Source organism: Alexandromys fortis, unplaced genomic scaffold (genome assembly GCF_014885135.2).
Source record: "Alexandromys fortis isolate MF-2015 unplaced genomic scaffold, M_Fortis_MF-2015_v1.1 scaffold_26, whole genome shotgun sequence".
Classification (NCBI taxonomy): Eukaryota; Metazoa; Chordata; class Mammalia; order Rodentia; family Cricetidae; genus Alexandromys; species Alexandromys fortis.
The window spans coordinates 8316098-8323109 of NW_026067894.1; the positions used below are offsets into that span (position 1 = coordinate 8316098).

The 7012-nt window shown below is 49.6% G+C and overlaps 1 long non-coding RNA gene across 1 annotated transcript in view; it reads left to right on the plus strand.

Annotated features, from left to right (window-relative positions):
* The window catches only part of LOC126506562 (uncharacterized), a 6724-nt gene extending 819 nt beyond the window's left edge, over positions 1–5905 (plus strand). Inside the window, exons 2-3 of the long non-coding RNA XR_007593247.1 lie at positions 2708–3049; positions 5508–5905. This is a non-coding gene — a long non-coding RNA (uncharacterized lncRNA). The remainder of the gene's footprint in view (positions 1–2707; positions 3050–5507) is intronic.
* The last annotated feature ends 1107 nt before the right edge of the window (positions 5906–7012 follow it).

The following is a 7012-nucleotide window of genomic DNA, read 5'->3' on the forward strand; positions in this document are numbered from 1 at the left end:
GAGGGAGGGAGGGAGGGAGGGAGGGGGAGGCAAGGCTCATTTTTTAAAAGGGAACATAGTGAATGTGCACAGGAGGTGCTCTTAGTGGCTACAGCTGAGGATGTATTCTGTGAGGACCCCAAGGGCAGGCCAGTGCAGATGCCTGAATGCTAGCACTCTTGTGAGGACCCCAAGGGCAGGCCAGTGCAGATGCCTGAATGTTAACACTCCTCTCTTTTGTTTATTATAGAAAAGTGGGGCGTTAGGAAGGGGTAGCAGGTGAGGTCGGGATGAGGATGATGTGTTCTGGAGACTGCTTCCTGCTGACCTGGGGGGCACTAATCATATTTGGGGGACCTGAGAAAGCTGGGGTTCTGGCCATGTCCTGGGGTATCTGGCTGTTTGACTTCTCTGTCTAGGCTCTGTGGACTGCTTGGTGCCCCTTGGACCTGGGAAATGCCATTCAAGGTGGATCCAAGTCCACTCCTGGAGCTCACAAGAACTTTAAGTTTACAAAGAGATCAGTTTTAGACACATCAGAAAGCAACCAAAGAGAATTTAAAATCTTGAATTTAAAATCCAGCTAAGGATGTCACTTGTCACTTGCTGTGCAGCTGGATGACCTGAGTTCGATCCCCAGAACCCATGTAAAGGTGAACGGGAGAGCCAACTTTGCCAAGTTGTCTTCTGACCTACACACACACACACACACACACACACACACACACAGACACACACCACATACACATCACACACACTATATACACATACCACATGACACACACATCAAACACACCATACACACCACACCACTGCACACATGCCACACACACAGGCACACACTACACACATATATTACACACCACATACATACACATAGACACATACTACACACATATACCACACCACACACTCATATACCGCACACACATGCACACACACACTCCACATATACCATACACCACAAATACTACTCTATACAATATACCACACACACACATTAGGCACACCATACACACCACATAACACCACACATACATTGCACACATACTACACAAATATACCACACAAATACACACCACACCATCACAACATACACACACATACATACCACACACCACACATACACACTGTTGTTCCTTTTGGAAACTACAGCTCCCAGATTCCTCCTGGATTACGGACACCTGCGCGCCCACGGGCGCGCACAGGTGCAGAACATTTCTCCCAGATACCCTTGCGCTTCTCGTTAAAAAGCGAGCTTCCACGAGGTCTCACTCTCTTGCCCTTTACCCTTGTGTGTCTTGCACACCTGTCCCTTATCGTGTCCCCCCATTAAAGCGCACCCACGTGGGAGCCGCGTGTCTGTGTCTTCTCCTTTCGTGCGTGTTTTGTCTGTCCTGTGTTTGTCTACACACACACCCGCTTTAAAAGAATAATACACACCATACCAAATAAAGGAAAAACATAAAGGGAGAAAAAAATCTCTCTCCCCTAGACAAACTCAGTTCCCCAGAGTGTGAGTTAAATAATCCCCTTTTCTTTATGATTTTATACGGAAGATTTTGTTTTAACAGCAGAAGATAGACTATCTAGGCCACCTTTACCAGCTCAGCGTGGTCAAGTACTCCTCCATCGCAGGGCTCAGCTCTTCATTCTCCTTTTGGAGTTTCTGACTTTTAATAAACGTAAACAGTACCCACCTTTTCCGTTATGGTCACCCATGGGACCTTGCCATCTTGTGTGTATAGTTAACGGTTTACCGTTCTTGAAACAGCTGTGAGTCTTCCTCCTTCCTCAGCTTCTCCTAGCAGCTGAGACTCCTAGGCACGCACCACCCACAAGGCTTGGCTGCCTCACACTTGGGAAAAAAAAAATCAAACTGGGTGTGGCTGTACTTGGGAAACGAAAGGAATAGTTCAAGGCCAGCCTTGACCAGCTAGTGAGACACCAATTGGGCTACTTAAGACCCTGTCTGAAAAAAACTAAAACACAAACAAACAATTTCAGTTTATTGGAACTCTTGATCTTTAGGACATTAATCACCCTGAGAACATTTGCATTTCCTTCCAGGAGGCACAGGACCTTAAGGTAAAAACATACAAGTTCAGAACAAAACAGATGATTATAAATCCTAAGAGCGCATATGAGTGTGTGCATTTACTACATTTTTTTTTTTCGAGACAGGGTTTCTCTGTTGTTTTGGAGCCTGTCCTGGAACTAGCTCTTATAGACCAGGCTGGTCTCGAACTCACAGAGATCCTCCTGCCTCTGCCTCCCGAGTGCTGGGATTAAAGGCGTGCTCCACCACCGCCCAGCCAAGTGCATTTACTAAAGCACACTTCCTGGCAAGGACTGTCGGAAACACAGTGTGTGTATTCCCCTCTGGTACCGTCAGTGGCCATCCAGCTGCTCTTCGAGAGACTATATTTTCCAGCTAGGCTTGTTGCATCGTGCCGGGGGTCCCAGTGCCGGTCATGACCTTACCAAACAAGCACCTCCCCAGTCCATGGTGGGGAATCCTGACTGCCAACCTGGCAGGATGGAGAAGCATCAAGGAGATTTGTAAAGTACTCTTTGGGGTGTGTCTAGGAGGGCGTGTCCAAGAAAAGAGTGAGCTAGGGGGAAGAGCCACCCTGAAATCCCATCCCATCGACTGAGGGTCCAGACGGAATAAGAAAAAAGGGAGAAACCTGATGAGGACGTCCTCTCCTCTTTCTGTCTTGACAAGGACTATCCTGCTCCGTTACTCCCCAGACCACCTCCACCTCACCTCCAGCACCATGATGGACAGAATCCCGTGAGGCCACGGGCTGGCAGCCATCTTCCCTCTGTTTATGCCAGCCATTCTATCCCAGCCGCGAGGACAGCACGGCCTCTGAAAAGGAAGCCTCAGCTGAAGATGGCTTTGCTGGCTCCCGTGTAATCCTCCCATCTGGCTGTGATGTGAGGAGGGATGCAGAGTGGGCTGCGGTAGGCATGGAAACGAGGCTGCCTGCTGCATCTTGCAGGAGAGAAAGCCTTACCTCCGACACCAACACATGTGCACATGCACACACAGACACATGGGCAGGTGCGTGTACATTCGGCAGGTGCTCTCGGCCTTTGTGCCAAAAGGCATGGGACAGAGAAGTCTTGCTTTCCTTGTCTGTAAGATGAGCTCATGAGCTGTGCTAAGTCTCAGAAACTGATGCTTCCCAAACCTACAGCTCTTCTAGATTCCAGCACGTTCTTTGTCCCTTTAAGTCTACCCTCCACTCTGGAGGGACCCCTTCCTCAAACCCTTTTTGACTTCTTGAGAATGTGACTTTTGCTGCTAGGTGTTGGTGGCACATACCTTTCCAATCCCAGCAGTCGGGAGGCAGAGGTAGGAGAATCTCTGAGTTTGAAGCCAGCCTGGTCTACAAAGTGAGTTCCAGAACAGTCAATGCTGTTACACAGAGAAACCCTGTCTTGAAAAAAATGTGTGTGTGTGTGTGTGTGTGAGAGAGAGAGAGAGAGAGAGAGAGAGAGAGAGAGAGAGAGAAAGAGAGAGAGAGATATGAGGGAGAGAGAGAGAGATGAGGGAGAGAGAGAGAGAGCCCTTTGTCTTCACCCAGGGCCTGGCTGACTACCAGTAGAGCCATGGAAGCTTCCGTGGTAAGGCTGCTGGTAAGCCACGACACGCTACGGCATGGTGGTTACTCACCATATGACCAGAAGCGGCGTGATATGACTGGTGAGATGCTGGCAGATCAAGTGGTAGCATTTGGTAACTATGGTGACAGCGTTGGCTAGAGTAGTGACAATGACTGGTATGGCTGGTCTGGAGAGCCTTCACCCTGTCAGCTGCAGGGCAGCTGCGGCGGAGGACTGGTTTCTGTCAAATGATGGGAATCTGAGCCAATTTCACGCACAGCCCTGTTAAGTCTTTCACACTTGAAAAAAGATGTCTGTAAGAAGGAGTGGTGGTGTGGAAGAGGCTGGAGAGATGGTTTTCAGTGGTTAAGAGCTCTTGTTGCTCTTGCGGGAGACCAGAGTTCAAGTCTGTGGGACCTGGAAGGCTCAAAACTGCCTGTGTAACTCCAGCCTCGGGGGATTCTAAGCTCTCTTCTGATTTCTGGGGGCACCCGCATGCGGACAGACACACACACCAAATAAACAAAAAAGGATGAGGGCCAAGGCTGAGATGGGGCCATGTGGCTAGAACTTTGTAGATCCCTGCAGTTTCCTGCTGACAGCGGTGGTTCCTCCCTCAACTCTTGAAAATGAGTCTTTCCTTGCTTAAAAACCATCCAGTGAGAGCTGGGCTGTGGTGACTTACGTCTTTGAGTTCCAGACCAGCCTGGTCCACGCAGAGAAAAAAATTGTTGAAAAACAAAACAAAATAAAATCCATCCAATGACTCTGCTTTGGCAACTGCCTCCAAAGAGGCACGGAGCTCCCCAGGGTGCAGGCCCAGCACCTGCTCTGTCTCCTGGGACACCCTCCTATAACGAGAGTGATGCTCTAGTACAGCCCAGGAGGAGTACAAGGCTCATTCTCAGAGAACCGTGCACACGTTCAAGAAGTGGCCAAAGCCTGGGAAAACTGCCAGGCACCTGGGTTTTATTCTGGGGTGTTAGATTAAGGAAGACAAACTTGGGGGTTCGATAGGACCAAGTTAATTGATGTAGACATCTTCACTCAGTCCCGGGGTTGTGTGGATTTGAGGCTTGGTGTGGTCTGACCCGGATAAATTGGTTATTTAAACCACCCAGTGCTTAGTGTCTTCGCTCAGGGGATCAGTTCTGGGAGGAAGGCCCCATTCCTGTGGCCTATGGTCCTGGACTGAATAGCAAGGGGCTGAGGAGATGGAGTGGTTAAAGTGCTTCTTACAAAAGTAGGAGGACCAGAGTTCGAATCCCTACCACCCATATCAGGTGGGTGTGTGGCTCACTTGTAATTTCAGCCTTTGAGTGAGGACGGGTCGCTGAGACTGGAAATTCTGGTGATGTCTGGGTTCGAGTAAGAGACCCTGTCATCAAGATGAATGAAGTGGAAGATTCTTGACATCAGTCTGGGTCTCCACACACACGCGCACACATGCATGTGAAAACACACACAAACACAGCCGCGCACGCACACATCCACACATCCACACAAAAGGACGAGGAGAAATGAATTGGCGTAAGCACTCATGACTCTGCTTCTTGTGGACATGGGCACATCTGCCTTGATTTCCCAGTGGAGATGGTGTGCCCTCAGACTGAGAGCCAAAATAACTTTTCCTTCCTCGAGCCCCTTCTGTCCGTGTTCTTTCATGGCACCAAGGAAGGGAACGAGGTGGCATCCACCTTTGATCCTTGTGGCGGCTCAAACACAAACCGCCCCCATTTAGGCTCACATATTTGAGTGTTCGGGTCCCAGTTGGTGAATGGTTTAGGAAGGTGTGGCTTCGTTGGAGGAGGTATGTACCTGGGCTGCAGGGGTGGGGAGGTTTCAAAGCCTACACCAGACCAGGTCCTGCTCTCTTTCTGCTGTGACCTTGTGGATAAAACACAATCTCTCAGCTACAGCTACGGTGCGTGCCTGCCTGCCTGCCGCCTGCCATGTTTCCCACCGTGATGATCGTGGACTAACCTTCTGAAACCATAGCCCTCAATTAAATTCTTCATTTTATGAATCGCCTTGATCGAGATATCTCTTCAGAGCAACAGAACAGTGACCAAGTCATCATGATAAAAGTTCTAAACACTAGGCCAGCCCATTACCTGACCAACAGGATGACTATTGGGCCCAGTGAGTAGGAAGCTGTATGTGATCTACGTTCTTAGGAATGTTTGCTAAGGGAAGGTGGGCCGGTGAGATGGCCGACGATCCTACACAGTGGAAGGAGAGGATCAACTCTGACAAGACGCCCTCTGGCCTCCGCAGGCACACACACTCATGCAAAGAAAAGAAAAATGTACTACAATCTAAAAAAAATTCAATAAAGGAGGAGAATAAGTCCCACAAAAAATTCAGGGACTGCCATGTCAATGAGCCTTGAAGGGGACCCAGGGGTTCAGGGCCTGTCTTTCCTCTAAGATGAGCGACCAGTATTCTCTTCACACTGCCCTCTTCAAAGGAAAAGGCAAAGGATGGGCTTCTGTGGGACTTTGAATCTGTGGGGGTGGGGGTGGGGAGATGGGACGGACAATATATACCACATCCAGCTGTGCCGCCAAAGCCATTTTCTGTGAACTCCACGAGACTGTGACCTTGGGGAAGAGACCCTGAAGCAGGTGCAGGCTGCGGAGGACACTGCCCAGTCACGTGAGCATTCTGAGTGAGAGGCCACGGCAGAAGGATGCCGGGTGGACAAGCGCCAATAGGAGTCTCTGGCACGACAGACCCTCAGGGTTTTCTAGAAAACCATGCCAGCGGCTTGTGCCAGTAACTCTTCTGCATTTGAAAAGTAGCTCCTGGCTCACACTGGACATGGCAGGGACAGAATGCCTGTCTGTGGGACCCCAAGCGACCCCTGTAACCAGAACCCATGGCATAAGACTGGACACGCACACTGGTGTTCCATTATTAAACAGCAGCGACGAGGTCAGGTCTGGACAAGCCCGGGAAGCCCGGGAAACCGCGTGAGCAGGCGGTTCGGATTCCCCTGGCACCCCACTTGCTGCTATGGCTGTTCTCCCTAGAGCACACGTGAGCTGTTATCCCATTAACTTGAAGAAACAGGCACAGATAGGATTGCTGTATATGTGTGTGTGTATAGATAGTTACAGATATAGACATAGGTAGTCAGTATATATGCCTATAGTTATATACTTTATTTTTTATTACCTTAAATTTTTTAGTATAATTTATTTCTACTCCACGTTCACTGGTGTTTTGCCTGCACGTGTATCTGTGTGAGGGTGTCACAGCCATGGAACTGTTGTGAGCTGCAGTGCAGGTGGTCCTGGGCATTGAACCTGGGTCCTCGGGGAGAACAGGCAGTGCACACCTCTGCACCAGCTCATGTGGATGCTGGGCATCCGAGCACAGCAGAGGACAGCTGGTTAGAAAGACCTTTCTCTTC